We start from the raw sequence: 24777 nt of genomic DNA, 5'->3' as shown, positions 1-24777 counted from the left end.
TGTGTAAACATGTGTATACCATAATTTCATTGTTATTTCATACCAGTCTAACCAGTTTGAATAAATATCTGTGCGCGACCAATAATTTGTGCAAATTCTTTTGTGTGTGCATTTGGGACGTGTGCAAGTTTCCGTATTGTGTTCTCAGCAATATGTGTAAATGCAGCAACGTGTCCCTGCCATTTTTCTATCCACTTTATTTGGGACCTATCGAAATGTCAAGCTTTTTCGTGAGCAATTATTTCAATCGAGCGTTCTTTTGTGATTTTTAAGGACGGGTCAGAGTCTCGCCTGTTTGCTTCCAAATTTTGAGCAATCGGTTTCTCTTGGGTTCAGGAAGAAATGATCTCTGCCGTGAGCTGGACCTGGTCGTCGGACGGCAGTACTTTTAATATCAGTAAGTAGAGCAAATATCATACTTCGTGGGGTGAAGCGTTTGACTGTGTGTGGTTTGTGCTTGAGAGAAAAGAAGAAGTCACTAAATGTGCAGTGCAAGGGCGGAGATATTAACTAAATGACTGAAAGGGTTTAACATGTGACCTCTGCAATTACGGTAATTCAACCTGATCGCAGCTGGGGCCGCCTCCCTGAGTAGCAGTTGTGTTCTTAAGACAAAATCTTTCTCAAATAATTAGATACATTTCACGTATTAAAGCGGCGCTATCGCGTTTCAACAATCTGCTCGACAGTGTGAGGTCAGGCGACCATTAATTGAAATGAAGCAACCAGCCTGTAAACGGTGCAATAAACTTCAGATATCCGTAGCTCTGATTTATTTGCTTTTCAACGAAAAAAAAACAGGACATTCCTTTTTTCCCCCCAGCTCTGGTCCGCACAGTCTTTTGCATTTTGTCCCTTGTCTCGTGAATTGATGGCGTGAGAGAGATGCCGGGATAAGATCGAACCTTTGTTGACCAAAACACCAAGCGCAGTTGTAATTGTTAGCGAGTACTTGAATACTTGTCTTCACAAAACGAACCAGCCTGCTTCGGTGTGTAGAAGGGTCCCGGGTGCATTTGCCTAGATATCTGTAAATGAAGATATTATTTAAATAGGAAAATTGTTTTTCTTAAAGCTTTACATTTCTGCATTTGTTTCACCCTAATCGTATTTTTCTCCCTTTGGCAAATAAACAATTAAATTAAAACAATCGACCGTCCGACTGCCGGCTGTAAAAATAACCTTTTACTTGACCACAAATAAGCTTATGGGTTTGTGAATTTAGAAATTAGCGAGAGCTCCTGAAAGGAGACAGTGAATGACGCCTACACATTTAGTAATCAGACTGGAGCTACACATCTTTGTTCACACTACCAGCAATACGCTAAAATGTTTTCACACTCCTTCGGGATTTTCTGTCTTTAGTTATTCCAGCTATGGACACGAATTACACCAGCAAATCATATATCAGTGAAGACATTCCAGACGCTAATAAATATGTGGCACTCGTCAATTTTGCGAAACTGGCGTCATGTTCAAATTACTGATATATGAAAGTTGGTTTGTACAGAGAGGTTTTTTTTTGGCTTTTCCTTGTCATATGTACAGAGCAGTTCAGCAGCGATGACACGATATTTCGAACCTTGCTAATGTCGGCGGCACTTCACTTTTGATCCAATATTAATAAAGGTTGGAGCCAGGTACGATGGATTAGATTGGATAACCACAGCACATCAAAGCACATCTCACTATTATGTACGCAGCTCAAGTTGTGTGTTTCCCCCCTCACTGTCAGTGAAAGATAAATGCCGCGTTTAAATTTGCAATTATTCATTATGAAACCCCCAATCGAAGCTTTAAAACAACCCAGGTCTCCGTTCAGGGACAACACGGACTATTCTGGAAGGGGAGATACAGGCGCCCTCTTCGAAAAGAGCGGACAATGTTTCCCTTCACAATGAAATTCGCGCCGCCCTATGCTACAAAAGTTAACACCACCAAACAACTCAAATCCCTCAATAACTACCGCTGAAAGTAATCTGTTCTCATTGGGGCTAGATTAGACATTTTATTACAAATATCACCGTTGTGATTTATAGATGTTTTCAATTTTAATGTGAACCCCAATGTTTAGTTGGTGTTTCGGGTATAGACATGTCCATTTAGCCTGGTCTTTAGTTGCTGCCCCAGTATCTGTGAACCGATTCACTGATGTTGCTGCATCCCCTAACCCAGCTTTCCAGAGGCCAGGGCTGTAATTCACAACACATTTCAGGCAACTGAACACCGCCTGAATTTACTGCATCCCATATTCCAGACACATTTTGATTTATTTTCATTCCCCTGCACTTCTAATTCCATCAGAGTGTATATAAACCAGCGACATATTTACATTTTGAAATACATACACCCCGCCCCAAAATGGACCATTGGGAAAGTGTAAATGCAGTTGTAACACTGCACTGATAACATTAACATTTCTGATACAAACAGCGCGGTGGAAAGAAAGCAGAGGCGCAGAATGGTTGCGTATAAAAATAACTGTTCCGCTGCCAACAAAAAAATATTTAGTCTGCGCAGAATAAAGAGATGTGGTTTTACAGAAATAAACGCAATCAAATGGTTGAGGTCAATAGTGCAAACTTTTTAAGACTAATGTTTATTTAGAGGAGTGATTGTTGTCTGCCTCGCTTTTCTTGTGCCCCTGTGCCTGGAGATCCTAATAACTTTACCAGAGGTGCACACAGCAGCCAATGCAACCTGGGCTGCCAAAGCTAGAGTAAACTGAACATCAACATCTATCATTAACCAGTTGTAGCGTTGCAAAAAAAAAACACCCCTCATTCATCTGGTCTCCATCTCCAGAATCAGCAGCTTGGTCAGCCATCCTAATGGAGAGTGAAACAGAGGGGAAACCTCCCAGAACTCTCAATTCACTGATTGGTTTTTTTTTGAACCGAGGTTTATTTTTGTCTGAAATATACATGATACTAATCTGCGCTTTCGCAAGAAGTAAAAAGAAAACACGTGCCCGGGGAATCTGTAGGCCATTTTTATTTCAGACCAACAAAAGCAAATAGAACATTTTTTAAACAAAGCCTTATGACATAATTGAATGAAAGCTGGAGCAACATAAATTGTTATCCCCGCCTATTAGAAACTAGGCTTTCCTTTTTCGGCAGACACGAGTTGTTTCAATGCTGTGTAAAATGTCACCATGTTGCCCAGTATATATATATATGTTATCTTTACATATCATGGGTATCATGTTCCAAGAACACCCCCCCCCCCCCACTCCTGCTCACCCCCCCCCCCCCACCATTCCCCAGATAATAACTGCTTGTCTGATTTTAAAAAAATGTCCATTCAGCAAATCGCAATATTTCTCCTGTCCATAGAATGTACTTTAATTCCGGGTTAGTCAGTGTCAACTAGGTGGTTGGTTGGCTTGGTGAGAATCAGTCATTCATTTCTCTTGTGTTATTCTGCAGCAGCGGCCCAAGTACATTTTCTCTCGATGTTTTGTTTTTACACAGTTCCTGGTGGAGACATTTAGTTTTGTTTGCACAACTGGAAAAACCATCCGAATCTGTTTAAATATATTTTAAAAAACGGGTCACAGAGCCCGGGGGGAGGGGGTTGGTGGTGTGGATTGGGGGGGGGGGGGGGGGCGATCCCTCCTTTAAACTGAGAGAAGATTTGTGACATTTTCTTCACACATACACAGAAATCCCAACTAGCGATTGCCTCTTTTGCGGTTTCGTCCTTTTTAATTCTCCGGCCAAGAATGAGCCGAAAATGTCAGCTTTGGCCTGATGCTGATGGGGTCTCCCAGGTGAAAATTTGCCTCCCTCACTCTCCGCGCTTGGGGGACTCTGGAAGCGCCTCGAATCCTTTGGATGTGGACAGCCGGCCTTAGCCGCAGTTGAAATGTTACAATATAAATCCCTGGACGGTGCTAGACTATTTGTTGAGAGGGGGGGGGGGGGGGGGGCTACTAAACGTGTTGCTCAGGGTCAAACGCTTTCATTCAATTAAACATTTGCTGGAGGGTAATTCTTCCCAACAAAAATATTACATCATTTGGCCTGTTGGCTTCGGATTGTTTTCCTTTCCTGGGAAATATATTCGCAGCATTCCGTTAAATAAATAAGGTCAAGAAAGTTCGTGAAATAAGTCGTGCGGGGAGAAAAACACGTTATATTTCATATTCAAGACATGTTTTATTAATGTTCCTAAATTACAATAATTTATCCAAATCATCCCAAAGTACAACGTAAAGAAAAAAATAATAGTAATTGGCCCACTGCCATTCTGAGAGGCTGCCCGCCTGGTAGGTCTCTTTAAATATGCAAATAGCGTTTTTAAATCATACAATAGCACTTGAATTGGCACTTTGGGATAGAGCTGGTTATCATGTTCATGGTTTCATTAGTTCCACTGGCAATGTCACCTAATGTGCCGTTTTAAAAATTATTTTTTAAGGTAAGTTTAAAATTATTCTTTGCGGGCCAGACGGAGCTCCTCTGGTCCCCACAGCAATAATTTAGGAGTGATTTTGCTACAAGCGCAGTGACCTATGCAGCGCCCGATTTGGACCAGCTTGAATCCCAAACAGTGCGGGTTGTCAGCCCCAGTTCTGGACTCTTTGCTTCCGGCTGGACTACCGAAGTGCTGTGCAGATTGCGATTCTCCTCCGCCCACACACAAGGTAAAAGTGACATCATACATTGACACTGTCAATCAACTTTGAGAGATCACGCGGGAAATATTGGATGGACCACTTGTTAAACACGCTCCATTTAATGGGAAAAAATGGTCGAGGTGTGTCTGCAGTGAGAAGTCTTACAACACCAGGTTAAAGTCCAACAGGCTTGTTTTGAATCACTAGCTTTCGGAGCGCAGCCCCTTCATCAGGTGAATGAAGAGGTGGGTGCCACATACACATATGCAGACAAATTCAATGATGGAAGATGATACTTTGAATGCGAGGTGTGTATGGGCAGTCAAACCAAGATTGGCCATTAAATAGAAGCCCCTCGCCCCCAACACACACAGAGCTGACCACAAAAAAATGATTTTAATTAATTCTCACTGCAACTTTAAATTATGAAGATACAAATATATCTCACACATGTTGATATTTATCTCATATGGTAGTACCTAAAACACCTTCATTTATATGTGCAGGAGACTTCTGTTTAATACACCTTAATAAGTTCTCTACAGTCAATATCTCCAGCCCGCCATTTTCCGTTGTTCATCTTGGAATGTGTATTTACAAGAGTTTGCCCAAAGCTAATATTAACCAGGAAACAGGCTACACTCTGGTCATCACAAGTCTCAGTGTTAAAATTGTTCCACTCATTTACATAAGAGTACAGCAAGAGTGGAAATTATTTAGTTGCAGTCTTAATCAAAGGGCATCTCGCACACACACAATCACAAATGCAGGATAAACAGTATGTCATTATTTAATAGCTAAATTCTATACCCTTTTTCTGTACATCCTCCCCAACTCCCAAAAGATAAATGCAAAACAATGACTTCTTCTTTTCATTTTAAAATGGGTTAATCAATGTAACCTCTTTTTCCAATATTTGATTTGTTTTGATATTTAAGAAGATGATATTTTGCATGCTAAGGAAAGCTGATCTGACCTGGATTTACTTTGAGCATTTCAGGTGTGTGCTTTTGCACATGAATATTTCTAAATATATGTAATATATATATATATAATGGGCAGGGCATCTAACTTAATGTTCCATTTACTTACAAATCAATATAAGTCTTCTGAAGAGTCAAAGCTGAAAATCCATTTCCTTTTTGTTATTGTGATCATATTGCATGTGGCAATGATGGCAGTGAAATATTGTGCATCTTCAAAATTATGTTTGAACTTAGAATAAAATGAAGATCTAAGGATATGCTTATCCCCCAATGATTGGCAAGGTGCATTGTATAGCACTTGGTGAGAAAGCTTAAGCTTTCTTTTGTATGAGAACAATTTAAAGAGTATAGTGTGGGAGAACCCAGGCTGCACAATTAGAATTTAGTTTGCTCCACCGATGATACAACCTCTTGAAATTCAGCAGATTCAAGCACCTATAGGAACCATTCAAGTACAAGTTCTTTTATTTTGTAGTTACTAACAGGGTGAAGTAATTAAAAATCTGAATTGAGACAACATATGCTAACCAGAGCTGGTATGCATTATTAGCCTAATAGCACACAAATCTTAACATTATACCTGAAACGTGTGAAATCTGCCGGACTTCTGCAGGAGAAGAGTATAATTACACTGCAAAGACTAATCAGTCAAATAAAACATTACATCCAGTAAATATAAACCACTCTATATCTTTGAAGTGTTGGAAAAAAATTACAGGGGCAAAAATCCCAGGTTAAAGAGGTTATTGAAACAGGAATATTTACCATACGATACAAAATCAAAATCAGTAGCTTTAAAATGTTGAAAGAACCCATGATGATTAATTCAAAGCTATCTTCCTGTTGCCAAATTCCAATCTGATTTTTAGTGTGCATTTTTCAAAAATCTTGCCAGACATGCACAAATACATTTTTTACTGTAATTTTTCCCATGCCCAGTTCCTGAACGTATTGAATCACAGAATCACAGAATTGTTACAGCGCAGGAGGTAATTTGGCCCATCGTGTCTGCACAGGCTCTCCAAATGAGCAACATTGCTTCCTGGCATTCCCCTGTCTTTTCCCCGTACCCCTGAACATTGTTTCTATTCAAGTAATCATCTAATGCTCTCTTAAATGCTTCACTTGAATCTGCCTCCACCACACTTCCAGGCAGTGAATTTCAGACCTGAACAACGTGTTGTGTGAAAAAGTTTTTTCTAAAATCACATTTGCTTCTTTTGCAAATCACTTTAAATTAGCACCCTCTGGTCCTCGATCTTTTAAAGAACAGGAACAGTTTCTCTCCATCCAGCCACCTCATGATTTTGAACATCTCTATCAAACCTCTTCCAAGCCTTCTTCCCTCCAAGGAGAACTGTCCCCACCTCCCCAATCTATCCTCATAACTGAACCATTATTGTAAGCCTCTTCTGCACTCACATGCTCCCTATAGTGTGGTGCCCCGAACTGTGCACAATATTCCAACTGTGGTCTAACTAGTGTCTTTTATAAGTTCAACATAACCTCCTTGCTATTATACTCTATGCTCCTATTAATGAAATCCAGAATATTATATGCTTTATTAACTGCTCTCCACCTGCCCTGCCACCTTCAATGATCTATGCACATATGCAACAAGGTCCCTCTCTTCCTTGCACCCCTTTAAGAATTTTACCTCTTATTTCACATTATCTCTCCATGTTCTTCCTACCAAAATGCATCACTTCACACTTCTCCACATTGAACTCCATCTGCCACCCACCTGCCCTTTCCACCAACTTGTCTAAGTCCTTTTGATGTTCTACACTGTCCTTTTCACAGTTTACAGTACTTTCAAATTTTGTATTATCAGCAAACTTTGAAATTGTCCCCTGCACACCAAGATCTGGATCATTATTACATATCAGGAAAAGCAAGGGTACCAATACCAAACGCTGGGGAACACCACTACAAACATTCCACCAGCCCAAAAAACATCAGTTGACCATTACTCTCTGCTTCCTATTATTCAGCCAATTTTATATGCACATTGCTACTGCCCCTTTTATTCCAGGAGCTTTAACTTTTCTCACAAGTCTGTTGTGTGGCACTAAACCCAATGCCTTCTGAAAGTCCATGTACACCACATCAACACTTTCTGTTACCACCTCAAAAAACCCCAGAAGGTTAGTTAAAAATGAAATCCATGCTGGCTGTTCCTAGTTAACTCACAATTTCCCACGCGACTACTAATTCAATCCCAAATAATTGCTTATCGAAACATATCTATGACTGATGTTAAACCAACTGGGCTGTAATCGCGGGGACTATCCTTACAACCTTTTTTGAGCAAGCGCATAACATGTGAAATTATCCAGTGCAACATACAGTTAGAGCATCTTGCTCCTTGAGTGACTTAATTTATACTCGAGACTTGTTAGTTTGCTTTGGCCAGCAAGCAATTCTACCATGGGTGTTCTCACCCTGTCTTTACCCAACATCTATAAATTGGTAATCTCAACAGAGGTCAAAAGTGGGAACTCAGGTTGTTTGCTGCCTCCATAAATCAGGGACATTGAATCCAATTTATTACCCAATAGCCACCCAAGCTAGGTTCATCTATTCCACATAGACTGGGAATTGAACCTGGTTTATATGATTCATTAATTTGTTAAACTCACTGAGCCACTGGGGAAGCCAGTTATAAAACTTTAGTTGAAATTAAAACACAGCAAATCAGTTGAATATTGGTAGAAACATTCCATTCAATACCTCACATTATCTGGTTATAACTTAATTAATAGCAACAAATCTTCACAATGTGGGAAAAATGCCTACAGGGACTCAAATGGATGCTTAATTGTACCCTTAAGTTGCTTAATTGGCCACCCAGTGGGCAGTTGCGCTACCGAGGTTCCGCCACTGGTCATGAAGACCTGCTGCTACATGGGAAGACTGCCAGGCAAACCCTGTAGACTCCTAGCAGATTCCAGAGAGGGATGGGGTAAGGGGTGGGGAGGAGCCCTCATTGATAGGCATTCCATGGCCCATGGAAAGCTTCCCTGGGTTCAACAGGTGCCCTCCAACCTAAGGTGCCACCATCAGTATAGCACCACCCCCACCCTGACTGGCGCCTGCTCGTTTGGCCCTGCCTTCCTCAGAGCAGCTCACCAGTCCTCGAGGGTACCTCAGCATTGAGCAGTGCTCTGCATTGTCATATAGCCTCAGCACTGGCCGCTGCTAGTGGTAGTCCTGCTAAAGACTGCTGGCCTTCTGAATTGGACTGGTAGCTGTGGGAAACAGGCCATTGTCCTCAATTGGATGATGGTCCTGGCTGAAGCTCGTTGATTGGCTGCTTGTGGCAAAATGCTGCCCAGGGTCCCACCATCCACTGTAGTGCGGTTGGCTGCCATTTTTGTCCTGAGTGGGACTTGAGCTTTCCGAGTAAATTTGTTTGAAGTTTAAGATTGTCCATAGTTAGCCTTTCCTTCAACCATATAAGTCGAAAAGGCTTCACATTTTAAATGTTGGAAAACAAATACAAAACAATACCATGAGGTTGAATTAATAATATGAACTTACTTCACAATACTGTAAAATAGATATAAAAAATGTTTCCACAGTGATGGTATCTTTTATAAATCATATCCAATGGTATGCAGGCCTATTACAGTGTGCGGTATAATTGCTCCAACATTGGTTTAATAAATCCCAAGCTCTGGAATTCCCTCCCTGCTCTTCAAACTCGCTTTCCTCTTTAAGACACTCTTAAAAGTTAACTCATTGATTGTGTTTTTGGCCATCTGACTTAATACCTCCTTATGCGGCAGACTGTGTCATACTGGTCCTGTGAAGCACCTTGAGACGTTTCAGTACTATATGTTAAAGACCCAATTCCAAAATGTTGTTGCTGCAAGTTGCAATGACACCACACTACTGATACAAGATCAGTAGCTGCAAAGTGCAAAGCTGCAAGATCTGAGTTATGCTGTATTACAGGTGCCACATGATTGGTATGCCACAAACATGTGTAGTGTTCCATTAACTCTACAATTAATTTTTAATCTTAGAGAGATTAGGCTATAGAGTCTGCTTTCTTATTGCATAAACATATGTTTACAAAGTACTCCTGAATTTCAATGGACTGCTTAAGCATTGTTTAAATTTGTTATTGTTCACACACTGGACTTACAGTCCAGCAATCCAAGTGATGTTGCACTACTTCCTGGAAGGGATCTCATGAAGCTTGGCTATAGACTCAGAAATAAGGTAACGGTAAAGTCACCATAGTCCCAGATGACCGCAGGTTGCTTTCCCCTTTGAGAGGGAGAGCTGGCTGGTGATGATTTAACCTGAGGGTTACCACACCTCAAGCAAGGGGCAAGGTTGAGAAGGTGTGCCTTCATGAATAACCTCTGTGATGCATCGCAAAACTCCTTTGCAGCAACATTGCTGACACAATAGAACTGCTACTTAAGCAACCAACATAGATGTGGAAACCCCATGATGTAGACTTTGAAAAGGAATCTTTTTACTTATCTTTTCTCTTACACATTTCAAAATTGACAGCATTCTGTGCTGGGGGCTTGACTCTACAAATAAAAACAAACTTAAAAATATAATTCAGAATCCAAATAATTCGGTTCTACTCGATATAATCAATCCCAGAAAATTGGACATTTTGGTTTACTCCGGGCATTGATACAAGATCAGTAGCTGCATGTCATAATTTTAATATATTTGCATCTCATGATAAGCACTCCTTCACAGAATCATCCCCCCCCCCCGCCCCCCACGCTCTTTAATCAGCGCATATCGCCTTGCAGTTAGAATGACATGTTTCACAATGATACATAAGCAACATGCACCTGGCAACCTATGCTTTGCTTGTGATTTCGAGGTTATTTCACCTACCTTGCATTGTGCAGTACTCGCAGGTATCAGTGCCAAGTTTCGCTGGCAGGGTGGTCTCTATCTACCAGACCAGCAGTAAGACAGCGTGGCTTTTAATGGACTGAAGGGCAAGGGCTCCACAGGGTAAGGGGGGGCAACTGACCTCAGGCAGGGAAAGGGGTTGCAGTACTAGGGGGGTACTGGGAAGGGTGGGGGGAGGGACAACTGGCCTCAGGCAGGGGAAGGGGCTGCAGGGCCATTGGTGTACCAGGTGTATGTGGAACGTTGCAATGAGACACCTGGTTGGGGGGAGGTTGTGGAGGATTAGAGTCCTCAGCATTAGGATGGGGAGAGAGAATGTTACAAACTGATGTAAGACACTTGGCATCAGAATGGGATGAGCTGAGAGAAATGCTTCAGTTTACATTGTTGAACTTGCAAAGATTGTCCCTGACCTAGCCCAGGGAGCGGCAGTGTATGGCAGACCAGTCTCAATCATGCTCAACATGCTGTGTGCATGCTATGGTAATAACATCACGTGCCTCATTCGGCGGGAGTTCTGCAATCATAAAGGGCCGCAGAGGGCACACTGAGATAGGGCCTACAGTTGGGGAAAAGGCATTGTGGGGGTATCTAAGGATGTGGTGGTGGTATATGTATAAATAGTCTCAAGATGGGAAGGTCCAAATGGGGCAATTCAAATTTTCAAGGGTTACAAATGATTCTGCACCATAAACAGGATGGGATCAAGTAATAGAGAGAATGATTGAACGGTCTGTGAGAGAGGGAAACCTGAACATTAACCTCCTCCAAAACAATGGGAGAGATTTCCTTACTCACACAGAGTGGGTCCAAGCTGGCCTGGCAGTGAGACTTCTACACCACCATCTTCCCCTTGATATGCACTCTACATTGGCCACCATTTCAGGGGCAAGTACTTTCCAACCCACAAACAAAGCCTTTTAACGCACATTTGCTGATGAGTCATTGACAGAAAGAGACTAATGCTCTTGTCTGTTTCTCATTGATAGTGCAGAGGGAAGACCATCAGCAAGGTGGAGCCTGGATTTATCACTGCTGTTTTATTGCTTGCAGATGGCAGAGAAGAAGGAGAAGATTGCAATGGAAACTTGGATCATTAAAGGGAGGAGAAAAACTTTCAAGACTGAAGGCCAGCAGGGCCTTCTCTGGACACAGAGAATGAAGCTCGCACAGATGTTGTGTGAAGGCAGCTTACAAGACCAGGATACACAGACATTGCATGGTTTATTAGCAGATGTGCGAGAACCCATGCCACCAACGGCTCTGCATGTCCAAGGATCTGTAACGCGTGTCTGCCACATCCCCCAGGAATTGGCACCACGGGGACTGGGAAGGCATCCATTGTGAGAGTAACAGCTAGACTGAAACTTTAAACCAGTAGTTCCTTTCAGAGTTCCACTGGGGATCTCTCAGGATCTCTCAAGCATCCACTCACAAATGCATTAATGAGGTGACTGATGCCCTTTCTGCCAAGGCCCACAATTAAGTCAAATTCGGCACAGATTAAACAAGCCAGGATGCCAGAGCATTGGGCCTTGTTGACATTTACGGATTCTCACAGGTGCAGGGAGCCTTTGACTGCAGTCACATGGCTACAAAAGCTCCAAAGCAACGGGGACTCCAATACATAAACTGGAAATGCTACCACTCACTCAATGTATAGCTTGTCTGTGACTACAGAAAACTGATCATGCAGGTCTGTGGCAGACACCCAGGAAGCTTGAGTAGATCGACAATCCCAGACATTTTCAAGACATTACAGGATGCAGGGCTGTCTCCTCAATGACAAGGGGTACCCGAAAAGGCTGATGATGCCTGTGCAGTGACCTCAGGTTCCTGCAGAGAGTAGTTACAATGAGGCTCATGCCAATAGCCAAGCATTGGTTGAGCAGAGAATAGGCACCTTAAAGATGCAATTCCAATGCCTGGACAAGTCTGGAAGAGCACTCAGAGCAGTCCGGTGCAGTCCCCAGAAGGTGTCTCGGATCGTCTTGGCTTGCTTTGCTCTGCACAACCTGTTTCTGCAATGGGGAGGAGACGGCCAGTCAAATGACGAGATGGAGAAGTTGCACTCATACTCTGATGAGGAGGATCTTGAAGGGGATGAGGCCGAGGAAGCTGAGACTGCAGAGGAATAGGCCATAGAATGGACCAGATGAGGCAGAGGTGCATGAGAAACCCTCATAGCCACCAGATTCCAGAAAGAGGCTGAAGAGTTGCAATGTGAATCCTCTTGGACCATTGCTCTCCATCATGGGCCAACATTAATACCAGCATTGCTATTCCTCTATTTTGAACTATACACTTCAAGATGAGAGTGTATTTTTGCACATCAGGCGCACATTGTTCTGATCCTTTGAAGGATGATGAAGTCTAAGGAGCATGTGTCCTTGCTGAGATGAGCAGCTGACTGGAGTCCTGTCAAAAATGTCTGGAAGTGCTGCCTCTTCAAGCATCTCTCCAGCATCCCAGTCGCAATGTCAGTGTAAAAGAGTGAGGAGCTGTTCCACTCACCTCAGTGGGGTTGTAGCTGTATTCCATTGCAACCTGACAAAGCTTCTGAAACAGTTCCATCACCAGCAATGGGAGAATGCATTCTGTGTAATCCTGATGGTGGAACTGATGGGTGACACTTGGGCCAAAGCAGCCGAGGATGTACCACAGGTGTGGGTGAATCTTGAGGTGACTCAGTCCTGTACGACACCTTCTTCTCAAACACACTGACATCCGGCACTCTTAGTTGCGTATGCTCGTCTGCATTTAGCCTCAACTTACTATGTATGTGCACCATCTAATTGCTTGCCAGACATTAAAATGCTTCCTCTTCAATGCAGAGATTGTGCCCTCATGGCCAGCCCTGTCCCTTGCAAACTGAAAATGCTCAGAAGCTGTGACGCCCTCGCGGTCACGCCTTGTTCCTAATAAAGAGCAGACTTCAGCTTCAGTACACTTTCCTATCCCATTGCTCTACGCAACAGTGTCTAAAGCTTAGATGTGCAAATCCGGAGTATACTCAAAGGCTCTTCAATCGGTAGAAATGACTATTTGGAATTTGCATCAGTGACCTCGGCCAGTGTTTAGGTCAGGGGAGGAACAGCGCTGCATCTATACATTGTGACGAGAGCCTTGTCCCTGTGATACAGGTAGCTACAGGATAGTACTCACAAGTGTAGGTTTGTGCGCTCAGACAATAATGTGCCTGAGTGGGGCATAACTTTGTCGCCTTGGGGCGGTAAAGTGCTCACACTTATTGGTGAGCTTATTATAATGTACATTCGGAAAGGCGGTTTCCAGATAGGAGCGCACATGAGCTCTTGAGTACAGGCTCATCGCATAAAAACTTTGCTGGATGATAGAGAGGAGGACATGGAGTTCTAGGGATGTATGACCCCTTCTCCATGCATTTACACATCTGGCCTTTGAAACTGCACCTTTCAGTCATGTAGATGCGATAGGAAAACGCCTCAGCCTTACTCTTACACAGCCAAGACTGAACATGGCATGATTCTGTAAAGCATGTGAATGACATGTCTTCCACCAACATGCTTAACATTAAGAGGCATCACTGATGTCTCAGTGATCTGAAAACAGGCACACACTGTGGTGAAATGGAAATAGACTACGTAAACAAGATGCCCATGACAGCCACATCTGCGATAAATGAGGGGGTGAACCAGGGTGTGCCGGCCTAATTGACTACACCACAGCTCATTATAAAATGGAGGCATATACAAGGGATGAGGATTGGGTGTGATTCTGTTTATAATTATGAACATTATATACATGTTGTGAACACCTATGCCAGCATTGTGATCCAAAATCCTTTTACTTTCCTTATCCTACCACAACACCTTGGTGCTTCCCTGGCATCCACAGCAGAGATGGAGGCAGCCTACTAACGGCTACCTTCTGTTGTCTGTGATTACTTTGCCGGGCAGGTGCACCCTCCTCAGCCTGTGGACCTGGAGTTGATGGGGCCACAGGAATGGGGATTGGGATTGGCTGAATGTTTCTGGAGTCACCTGGGTGGATGGCCCAGTGGTGTCCAGCTGCTGGTTCTCTTCCCAATGAATGTTCAAGGCCCCCTGGCTGACTCCTTGAGGATAAGGGGCAGCTGGAGTGAGATTGAGGTGCCCTGCCCCCTATCGTGTTGGTACTGATAGGTGCCACCAATGCCTACTCTGATGAAGTGCAGCTCCTGCAGCAGAGCAGGATCAATGCCTCCATGGTGTCTGCCATCTATCAGCATTGACCTTGGTATATTGGTATGCTGGTGCTCTCACCTCAGACTACAGGCAGGCGACCCCTCAATCGTCCATTGCAATCTAAGGAATGCAATTGACATTCCTTCCTGATAGTCCGTTTACTGTCGCTGCAGCTCCATCAATTGGTTTGGACCTGATTCCAGAGGCTCATCATCTGACTCGGGCTCATCAGAATCCTGGCCTCCAGCAGTTCACCCGGTGCTGGTGGTATTGCATGTCGTTGCCTCCACTTGTTGTGCTCACCACATTGTGATCTGCTCTCGGACTATGTCTTAATGAGGTATAAGCCTCTGTGTTGGTGCAGAGTGAGTGCTGTGATGGGCCTTCAAAGCTGCCGTCCTCAGCTTCCTTGTCTGAGGTGACCTGGGGGCTGGAGCCAAGGTATGGCTGATTGAGGGCCTCAAGCGGTTGGCAGAAGTGTCGATAGAAATAAAGTGAAGATAATTATTGCATGGCAGCCGAATAAAAAAACAGGACAGCACACTCACAGTAGCGTTGATTGTGGGATGAGCTGGTGCTGGATGCTCACACAAGTGTTTGCCGCCAAACTCACTGTCCCGAAGATATGGTCCATGTCCTCGCATTAGAAATAAGGTATAGTTTAAAGTGAGTTTAATTAATGCTGGACAAAAATGCTTATCTGTATGTGTGGGGTGTGATTAAGTTCTAACTGTGTTTCTGTTGTGCTTAGAGAGGACTACAGTGTGAAGAATAAATAAAAGGCATAAGCATGTGAGTGTTGCTGGGGCCTTGTACATTAGAAAGCTTTAATTTAGCTAATTTGATTACAGTTGGAGACATGGGGCGGGATTCTTCGACCCCCACGCTGCGGGCCTGCCCCGGCGATTCTCCGGCCCATGATGGGCCGAAGTCCCGCTGCTGTCATGCCAGTCCCGACGGCATGAATCAAACCACCTACTTTACCGGCGGGACTGGCGGTGCGGGCGGGCTCCGGGTCCTGGGGGGTGCGCGGGGCGATCTGGCCCCGGGGGGTGCCCCCACGGTGGCCTGGCCCACGATCGAGGCCCACCGATCCGCGGGCGGGCCTGTGCCGTGGGGGCACTATTTTCCTTTTGCCTCGGCCATAGCCTCCGCGATGGCCGATGTGGAAGTGACCCCCCCCCCCCGCTCATGCGCGGGGATGACGTCAGCAGTCGCTGACGCTCCCGCGCACGCGCGGACTTCCGCCAGCTGAAGGAGTCCCTTCGGCCTTGGCTGGCGTGGCGCCAAAGGTCTTTCCTGCACCTTTGGGGCGGCCCGACGCCGGAGTGGTTCTCGCCACTCCATCCTGCCGGGACCCCCCTCCCCCCCGCCGGGTAGGGGAGAATCCCGGCCATGTTGTGAGAGAGAAGGGAGCTCGCACAGCTTTGCTGGAAGCAGTTGGTTTTAGAACGCTAAAGAGGGATCATCCCTCTCAGCCTTTACTATGAAGTAATGGTTAAGGAAACAGATGTTGGAAATCTAAAGTCCAGTTCATTAAAGAAACTAGAGAAATGAAGAGAAGTGTTGAGAGTTAAGTGAACAGAGACCAAGGTATTGTTCAGAAGACTTCAAGGAAGAGTAAACAAAGTGTCCTGAGTTAACGAGACAATTACAATAACTCGATTTAAAGTAGGACAGCAGGCTTCAGCAGTAGATGAAACATTTGATGCCATTTTAACAGAGTCTGGGAATTTAGAGTCTGGGAATTGATAGTTAAAGCAATTGGGAACAGTTTGCACAGCAGTCAAGCCAAAGAAATCCTAAAGGTGTAAAATCCTGGACTGGATTCACTGTTAAAAGTGGAGCAGAACTTTGTTTAAAAGTGACATTTGGAAAATCTGTTGTGGATTTTTGAATGCAAACTCACAAAAGAAAACATTACTGTGAGAGAAAGTTTTAAAGTGTGTTTGGGAGCAGTAGTTGGAAACCCTTATGTGACAATCATTTGGGGTATTCTGAGGAGAAAACCATGGACACTAACGTGTGTTCAGAGTGGATTGTGTGGGTATAATCTCACACTTCTCACAAATTGGACTGGATTTGTTTATTGTCACATGTACCGAGATACAGAGAAAAGTATTATTCTGAGTACAGTCCAGACAGATCATTTCATACATGAAAAGAAAATACATAGGGCAAAGATAAAATACACAATGTAAATACATAGACACAGACTTCAGGTGAAGCATACAGGAGTGAAGTATTACTCAGTAGAGAAGATGAGTGAAGAGATCAGATTGGTCCATAAGATGGTCATTCAGGAGACTGGTAATAGCGGTGAAGAAGCTGTTTTTGAATCTGCTAGTGCGTGTTCTCAGACTTTTGTATCTCCTGCCCAATAGAAGAAGTTGGAAGAGTGAATAAGCTGGGTGGGAGGGGTCTTTGATTATGCTGCCTGCTTTGCCAAATCAGCGGGAGGTATAGACAGAGTCAATGGATGGGAGGAGGGTTTGTGTGATGGACTGGGCGGTTTTCACGACTTTCTGTTTTTTCTTACGGTCTTGGGCTGAGAAGTTGCCATACCAGACTGTGATGCAACTTTCTATAGAAGGATACTTTCTATGGTACAACTGTAAACGTTGGTAAGAGTCAATGTGGGCATGCTGATTTTCATTAGTTGCCTGAGAAAGTATAGGTGCTGTTGTGCTTTCTTGGTCATTAGCATCGATACGGGTGGACCAGATTAGATTGTTGGTGATGTACACACCTAGGAAATTGAAGCTGTCAACCGTCTCCATCTCGGCCCCTTTGATGCAGACAAGGGTGTGTATGATGCTTTGCTTCCTAAAGTCAATGAACAGCTCTTTACTCTTTAGTTTTGCTCAGTACGAAGTCTTACAACACCAGGTTAAAGTCCAACAGGTTTGTTTCGATGTCACTAGCTTTCGGAGCGCTGCTGGCATTGAAGGATAGATTGTTGTCATCACACCACTCCACTAGGCTCTCTATCTCCCGCCTGTATTCTGACTCAGCTTGTCGATGGAGTTGGAGCCACATTTTACCATGCAGTTGTGTGTATAGGGAGTATAGCAGGGGCTAAGTACGCAACCTTGCGAGGCCCTGGTATTGAGGATTATCGTGGAGGAGGTGTTTATTCTTACTAATTGTGGTCTGTGGGTCAGAAAGACCAGAAAGATCAAAGATCTTCTACCTCAAGGAAAATCCCCCTCATCTGGGTCCCCGTCATGTGTACCCTATGCACCACCTTGAATTTATTGAAGCTCATCATCTCAAGAGGAAGTCGAATTGACCCGACGCAGTACCTCACTCCACATCCCCCACCCTAGCTCCATCCACAGCTCTTCCCCCCACCTGCCCTTAATTCTTTCCACTAACACCATCTCTTTCTTCCCTAACCACCCTTTAATGTCTCCGATCTTCACTTCCCAACACTCGTCCGGAGCTAGCATTTTTTCCAGTAACATATAATCCAAGAGTTGGGGGAAAGTGGACTTCTCCTTTAACACATAGTCCTGCACCTGAAGGTACCTGAACTCATTCCCCTTTGTTAACTCAAATTTCTCCAGAAACTTCACCAAATCTGCAAACTGTTCCTCTAGAAATAGGTCCCTCACTCGTACTGCCGTATGCCACCTTTCATACATCGAGTTCATCCATCTGCGCACAAACCTATGATTCCTGCACAGCGGGGCCAGTATTGATGGCTGCCCCAACTGAAAATGCTTCTGTAACTGATTCCAGATCCTCATTGGTGATACCACCACCAGGATATTAGTGTATTTCCCTGGGGCAAAGGGAAGCGGGGCCTTTACCATATTCCTTAAACTCGATCCCTTACAGGAATCCATCTCCACCAGCGCCCATTGCAACCCCTCCCTCTGCCCACAACTGTCTTACTTTCTCCACATTGGCTGTGCAGTAATAGTGCAGCAAATTTGGGAGCGCCTCTTCCTCTGCAAAAGGAATGGCCCTCTTCGGTGTCTTGCCTTCCCAAACAAACTGAGATCAGTCTATCAACCCACCGGAAAAAAGCCTGAGGGAGAAAAATTGGGAGCGATTAGAAGATAACGAAGAACCTAGGCAACACGTTCATCTTTATGGCCTTAAATCTCCCTTTCAACGACAATGGCAAGGCGTCCCATCTCTTCAAATTCCCCTTAACCCCCTCCACCAGTTAAGTTCCATCTGTTCATCATTACCCAATCATGTGCACCCTGAATCCCCAAATACTGGAACCTAGCCTTAGGAATCCTAAATGGCAACACCCGAAGATTCATACTCCTTCCCAAATCATTCCCCGGCAAGACCTCACTGTTTCCCACATTTGATTTGTACCTAGGGAAGGTCTCGCTTTTTCCAGCAAGTCCATAATTTTTCCCCTTACTCTCCAACATGTCCGCCACATACAGCAGTAGGTCATCGGCATACACCCTATGCTCCTTCCCCCACCTCCCAATCCCCGGCCAGTCCTCCGAAGCCCGGAGCACAATTGGCAGTTTCTATTGCCAGCGAAAACAATAATGGCGACAAAGGGCACCTGGTTTAGTTCCCTATGTAACCTGAAATACTTAGAATCAATCCAATTTGTTCACACACTTGCCATGGTGGATGAATAAAGTAAACCTACCAATGCCACAAACGTTGGCCTGAACCCAAACCTCCTCAGAGTCACAGACAAATATTGCCACTCCACTTGATCAAAGGCCCTCTCTACATTCATTGATCACTAGCACTTCCGGCACTCTACCACCCGATAGGGTCATGACCATGTTCAATAGCCGTATTTAGCAATGAAATGGGCCTATATGACCGACACTCCAACAGATCCTTGTCTTTCTTTCGAATCAAGGAAATAAAGGCCTGTGTCAACGTACCCGGCAACTTCCCCTTCACCAGTGCCTCATTGAACATACTCAGGTGGTGTGGGGCCAAATCCCCTAAGAACTGTTTATAAAATTCGACTGGTTAGCCATCCGGCCCCGGAGCCTTCCCCGACTGGATCTACCCAACCCCGTCCACTATTTCCTGCAACCCCAGTAGCTCCTTCAATGCTTATCCCTTCTCCTCACCCATCTCTGGGAACACTAACATCCAAAAAGCACTCCATACCTTCCTCGCCACCACCACCACGCTGGCTAGCCATCACAGCTCCCACCCCACACTGCGTCTGTTTAACCGCATATCTCGCTAGCATAGCGGCTTGTACCTGGAGGTCCAAACCTCCATCACCCGTCTCACTCATCCCCCCCACTCTACCTACTCCATCCACTCCCCTCTCTAACCCATCGCGCTCCCCGCTGCCCTGTTTACACAGAATCTAACCATCTCCCCCACCTTCGCAAAACTACCCATAGCACCATCCTAAAGAAGTATCCAAGGCAGGAAAGACCAGGTATCAGCACTTGGAAGCGCACATAAGCAACATCACACATACAAACAAAACTCAATAACATATTACAGATGCAATTGAGCATATATCTGACAAATCGTGAATCATACAAAATGTCCCAGTCTAACCCTCCCCCAGGCCATGGTCTCGGACAAAGTCATTTGCCTCTTCTCGTGTCTGAAGATAATGTTCCTTGCCCTTGAACGTTACCCACAATTTGGTAGAGAACAACGCCCCAAACCGAACCTTGCTGCGGAAGAGCACTGCTTTGTCCCTGTTGAATCCCGCCCGTCGGTACCAATGTCCTGGTATATCCGGACCCCATTCCATCCCAGCTACAGTCCCGAGTTGCCTTGGCCCACCTCTGAATGCATTCACACATCACAGCCCGGGGCTGCTCCCCCGTCCTCGGCTTCTGTCTCAAGGACCGGTGGGCCCAATCCACCTCAGGGGCCCTCTTAAATACCTTCTTATCCACCAACTTCTCAAACACCTTTGTAACATAGCTGGTGGCATTCGCTCCCTTCGCTCTCTCTGGCAGACCTATTCTGCCACCTGGATCGATTTTCCTGGTGATTTACCACCACCCGCAGCTCCCTGCACATATCCTCCAGCATCAGAATTTTTGCCTCCAGTGATATGATTCGGTCACTCTGGTCCGAAACCATCTGCTCCACTTCTTTGATCGTCACACCCTGTACTTCCAAATGCTTCTCCACTCGATCCATAGACCTGTGAAGAGGTGCTACTTCACCCTCAATCAATCTCCCTGCATCTCCTTACGCTGTTGTCGAAATTCTTCTTTTATGAAACTCATAAGCTGCTCCATCGGCAATGTGGCTGCCATCGACAGCCCATCCCCCTCTGCCATATTTCCCAATACTGCTGCGCTATGAGGCACCTCCAATTCCACAGCTAGGACTTTCATTTACCTTTTCCGGGTCTGGTGCCCTGTCTTCATTCAAGACTGGGGGACAATCCATCACCCTTCCCTCTCCTCACAACCTGTCACCAAAAATCACCCATCAAAGGGCAGTAAGTTCGAAAACCAACACCTCTATGCAACAGCCTAGCTGTATGTGATTGCCAAACTATGGCTGCCACCGGAAGTCCCATGCGTGCATACTTTATGATATGCTGCAAAAACCTGCCATTTTGGCCAGCAGGAAAAAACTTGTTTTTGCTTCACCCACGGAATTAGAAACATAGAAAAAATAGGAGCAGAAGGAGGCCATTCAACCCTTCAAGCCCACTCCGCCATTCATTATGATCATAGCTGATCATTCAACTCAATAGCTTAATCCCGCTTCCCCATTTCCTTTGATCCTCTTTGCCTTAAGCGCTATATCTAACTGCTTTTTGATACCATACAATGTTTTGGACTCAACTAATTCCTGTGGTAATGAATTCCACAGGCTCACCACTCTCTGGGTGAAGAAAGTTCTCCTCATCCCTGTCCTAAATGGTCTACCCCATATCCTCAAACTGTGTCCCCTGGTTTGGACCCACCACCATTGAGAACATCCTTTCTGCATCTACCCTGTCCAGTTCTATTAGAATTTTATAGGTTTCTAAAAGATCCCCCCTCTATACTCCGGCGAATACAATCCTTTTTTTTGTTTGAAAATCTTCTTATTGGCTTTTCTCATATTTATAAACAGTTGTTACTTATATACATTACATTTTTCTTGCCCGCACTAATTTGCTTTATTAGCGAATACAATCCTAACCAATTCAATCTCTCCTTGTACGTCAGTCCTGCCATCCCAGGAATCAGTCTGGTAAACCTTTGCTGCACTCCCTCTATAGCTAGAACATACTTCCTCAGCTAAGGAGTCCAAAACTGCACACAATATTCCAGGTGTGGCCTCACCAAGTCCCTGTTTAACTGCAGCAAGACATCCCTGCTCCTTTACTAGAATCCTCTCGCAATGAAGGCCAGCATACCATTTGCCTTTTTTTACCGCCTGTTGCACCTGCGTTTCGAGTCCAGATGACCCTTTGCAAAGCTGACTAATAGTCAGCCTTCTTGTTTTTGTTACCAAAGTGGATAGCCACGCATTTATCCTAATTATACTGTCGTGTTATGTGCTCTGGGATAACACAGTCTGCAACTGGTTGCAGCTTTAGCCAAAAGATACTCCAGAGTTGAAGTTAGTTCAATCTGATGTATTGAACCAGTAGTACAGTTAGCACAATTCTCTATGTGTTCGACTCTCTGCTAACCTAAGTGTGGTTACTCTGTCTGACTGAACCAGACTAGCTCTTAGCCACGTGCTGGAGGTGTGATACTGTACATACACCCTGACTCACTCTGTAGATGTTCATCAGTGGAAAGAGGCGGAGTGTGAGTGCCTCGTGCCTTTTATAGTGAGATACCACACCTGAGTGTCCTGCCTGCTCATTGGTCATGTCCTGTTCTCTGTGTTCATTAGCTGCCTGTCTGTACATCATTATCTGCATGTCTGCATATCATGACATCTCCCTTTTTTTTTTGTTTTATGTTTTGTTGGCATATGCGAACATACTTACATGTGGTGGCATATATTAACATATTTACAAGCAGTGGCATATGTGAACGTATTTACATGTGAAGACAGCTGTCTAATGTGAGAAAACAGAACATAGCAAACAAAACAAATGTTCATAAGTCCAGTCTCTGGGGCTTGCGTCTGATCCTTGTCGACCGCCGGAGAGGTGGTGGTGGGAAGACGGCGCCTTGACAGGCGGAATGGAAGCCTGACTGGTGGCCTTGTAGTTCGAGGTATCAGGAGGTGGCAAAACAACGGATGGAAAAGGAGAAGAAAGTGGTTGCGGGAAGGCAACTTTGCGCAGTGCCCATCTGTTGCGTCACACAACAGAACCATCAGCCATACCTACAACATACGAGTGGGGCGCAACCTGTCGAACAACGACAGCTGGAGAAACCAGCCACCATCCGGTATCTTGATCCTGACAGTGTCTGCCGGGTATAACACGGGCAAATCGGTGGCATGAGTATTATAGCCCTGCTTTTGCTGGTTTCGGAGCTGCTGCACCTTCTGCAGCACCGAGAGGTGATCCAGGTTGGGCAAGTGTATGGCTGGAAGTGTTGTCCGCAGGTCCCTGTTCATCAGGAGTTGAGCCGGCGAATTGCCAATGGACAGTGGGGTCGCCCTGTACGCGAGCAGCGTGAGGTAGATGTCAGAAGCAGAATCCGCGGCCTTGCCGATGAGCTGTTTCACAATGTGCACCCCTTTTTCAACCTTCCCATTGGACTGCAGATAGTGTGGGCTGGAAGTGACATGTTTGAAATGGTATGACTTGGCAAACATAGACCACTCGTGGCTGTTGAAGCACGGGCCATTGTCACTCATGACAGTGAGTGGGATACCATGCCTGGAGAACGTCTCCTTACAGGCCTTGATGAAGGTCCGAGATGTGAGGCATGAGAGCTTCACAACTTCAGGGTAATTGGAGAAATAATCAATAATCAACACGTAGTCATGACAATTCGCACGAAAGAGGTCGATGTAAACCTTGGACCACGGGGAGGTCTTGATTTCATGCTGCTGGAGCGTCGCCTTGCTCTGCGCTGGCTGGAAGCATTGACAGTTGAGGACCATGTTCGAGATGTCCTGGCTAATACCGGGCCAGTAGACAGCCTGCCTGGCTCTGCATCTGCACTTCTCGACGCCCAGGTGTCCCTCATGGATTTGGTGAAGCACCAAGTTCTGGGGACTGAGTGGAATAACAATCCGATCCAGCTTGAGGAGGATTCCATCAATCACCGTCAGGTCGTCCTTTACATTGTAAAATTGAGGACACTGCCCTTTCTGCCAGCCATTGACGAGGTGGTGCATGCCACGCTGCAAGAGGGAGTCTTTGGCTGTCTCCTCGCGTATACGAACCACCTTCTCATCAGATGCCGGGAGGGTGCTAGCACACAGCTGCACCTGTGATTCAATCTGCCGGATGATTTCCAGCAGTTCACTAGGCAATGTGATGGAGCGGGACAATGCATCAGTGATGATGCGCTCCTTGTCAGGCATGTCCACTAAGCCAAAGTCGTGCCTTCTGAGTTTGAGGAGGATGCGCTGCAACTGAGGTGTCATATCGTTCAGGCACTTGTGGATAATGTGGATCAGAGGCCTATGATCCGTCTCAACAGTGAATGTCGGCAGGCCGTAGACATAGTCGTGAAACTTGAGAATGCCAGTGAGAAGACCCAGGCATTCCTTCTCTATTTGCGCATTCCTTGTTTCGATGGGCGTCATGGCCCTCGATGCGTAGGCTACCGGTGCCCAGGATGAAGTGTCATCGCGTTGAAGCAGCACCGCATCAATGCCATCCTGATTCGCATCTGTCGAGATCTTCGTCTCCCTGTCTGGGTTGAAAAATGCCAAGACGGGTACAGTGGTGAGCTTGACTTTCAGCTCCAACCACTCTGCCTGATGTGCTGCCTTCCACTCAAAGGCAGTGGACATTTTTACCAGGTTTCGTAGGGCCGTGGTGTGTGAGGCCAGGTTTGGGATGAACTTGCCCAGAAAGTTGACCATGCCCAGGAAGCGCAACACTGCCTTCTTGTCTTCAGGGACCTTCATGGCTTCGGTGGCCTTGACCTTGTCTGTGACCGGCGCACGCCCTGTTGAGAGATCTGGTCACCTAGGAACTTGAGTATCGACATGCCAAAGC

The 24777-nt window shown here is 45.3% G+C and overlaps 1 long non-coding RNA gene across 1 annotated transcript in view; it reads left to right on the top strand.

Annotated features, from left to right (window-relative positions):
• Nucleotides 1-279: 279 nt before the first annotated feature.
• LOC140426330 (uncharacterized) overlaps nt 280-24777 on the top strand; it is a 73857-nt gene continuing 49359 nt past the window's right edge. The window contains exon 1 of the long non-coding RNA XR_011948183.1: nt 280-397. This is a non-coding gene — a long non-coding RNA (uncharacterized lncRNA). The remainder of the gene's footprint in view (nt 398-24777) is intronic.

The sequence above is a fragment of the Scyliorhinus torazame genome, chromosome 7 (assembly GCF_047496885.1).
Source record: "Scyliorhinus torazame isolate Kashiwa2021f chromosome 7, sScyTor2.1, whole genome shotgun sequence".
Taxonomy (NCBI): Eukaryota; Metazoa; Chordata; class Chondrichthyes; order Carcharhiniformes; family Scyliorhinidae; genus Scyliorhinus; species Scyliorhinus torazame.
The sequence above is the reverse complement of the archived record's forward strand: the minus strand, read 5'-3'. Positions and strand labels throughout refer to the sequence as shown.